The sequence below is a fragment of the Austrofundulus limnaeus genome, unplaced genomic scaffold (genome assembly GCF_001266775.1).
Source record: "Austrofundulus limnaeus strain Quisiro unplaced genomic scaffold, Austrofundulus_limnaeus-1.0 Scaffold458, whole genome shotgun sequence".
Lineage (NCBI taxonomy): Eukaryota > Metazoa > Chordata > Actinopteri > Cyprinodontiformes > Rivulidae > Austrofundulus > Austrofundulus limnaeus.
Window position 1 is genome coordinate 69,682 of NW_013952860.1, and position 1,357 is coordinate 71,038.

At 33.8% G+C, this 1,357-nt stretch overlaps 1 protein-coding gene across 1 annotated transcript in view; it reads left to right on the top strand.

The window, feature by feature from the left end:
- LOC106529659 (cyclin-dependent kinase-like 1) overlaps positions 1–1,357 on the top strand; it is a gene marked incomplete in the record, with an annotated part of 12,609 nt that overhangs the window by 1,092 nt on the left and 10,160 nt on the right. Inside the window, 1 exon segment of the mRNA XM_014025141.1 lies at positions 138–189.

Here is a 1,357-nt window from a genome sequence, read left to right on the forward strand (position 1 = left end):
TGACCTGCTGCAGCCGAGTCGCTGACCTGCTGCAGCCGAGTCGCTGACCTGCTGCAGCCGAGTCGCTGACCTGCTGCAGCCGAGTGGCAGACCTGCTGCAGCCGAGTCACGCAGGACTCGGAGCTCGAGACAAACAGGTTTTCTGAAGCTCTGAGGACATTTAATGAGGACTGAAGTGACTTTCTGAAGGTGAGTGGATCACAGTTTATGAAAAGCATCAGTTAGAGCTTTATAGTCAAACTACATAATAATAAGCTACTTAAGTAATTTTTTGAGGATTTGTAATTTTACCAAGTATTTTTTTTTAATCGTGACTTTTACTTAGTTACTTTTAAAAGCTAAAAATGACACTTTAACTTCTTTACTTTAAAGTTTAACACCTGGTTACTTGTTATAAATTAAATCTCTGAGTTGTTTATGTGCTCTAAAAAATTAAGTGTTGAATTTACCCAACTAAATCATATCAATTATTTCTACTAAACTCAGAGTAAATTTGAGGTGATACACATGTTTTATTTTAAAGAAATTGACCAGTTTAATCAAATTGGTTTTGTGGAGCCAGTTTGGTTCCTGTAAAATTAACAGTTTATTTGTTAGAGAGCGTGGAAAAGTACTTTTACTTTCCCAATTTTTGTGAACAGTTTTAGGACTTTTACTTAAGTAGTTTTCTCATTTATTTTTACCAAAGTCATTTTTTCTGTTAAGGWATTTTTACTGTTACTTGGTTATTTTTTTCAAGTACTTTATAGAGCTCTGTCAGGTAGGTAATCTTGAACTGTTATTCTCATTTATCTTTGAAAATAATCTCTGCAGAGGTGTCAAAAGCATTCACATTCATTACTTAAGTAGAAGTATAGATACTAAGGTTTAAAAGTACTTTTTTGGAAGTAGAAGTACTGAGCTTTTTACTCAAGTAAAAATTTAAAAAGTACTGGTTTTTAAACTACTTAAAGTAAAAAAACCACTTAAAAAAAGACATTAAGCATAAAAGCCACCACATGGTGCACCACCCACTCCACCCAGCCTTATTTTTCATCTAAAGTCAATGAGTATAATGTTAAATTAAAATATTAAAATTGAAAAATTTGGAATCAACTGACTAGACTAGTTGAGACTAGTTGACTAGTTGTTTGAGCCACGATCATCTTCATTCTAGGCTCCATCTGCTGCCGTCTGTCCTGCTGGATGTGACGGACTGAGTTCAGTCCAACAGGATGTCAGGATGGTTTATATTTACATTTCTCACCAAACACAATTAAATTCAATCTATCCAAGAGTCCATGTACTGTATCTGGATARATTTTTATTTATTTATTTATTTATGAACAATGAAAATATGGAATAAAAGCAAGTCAAA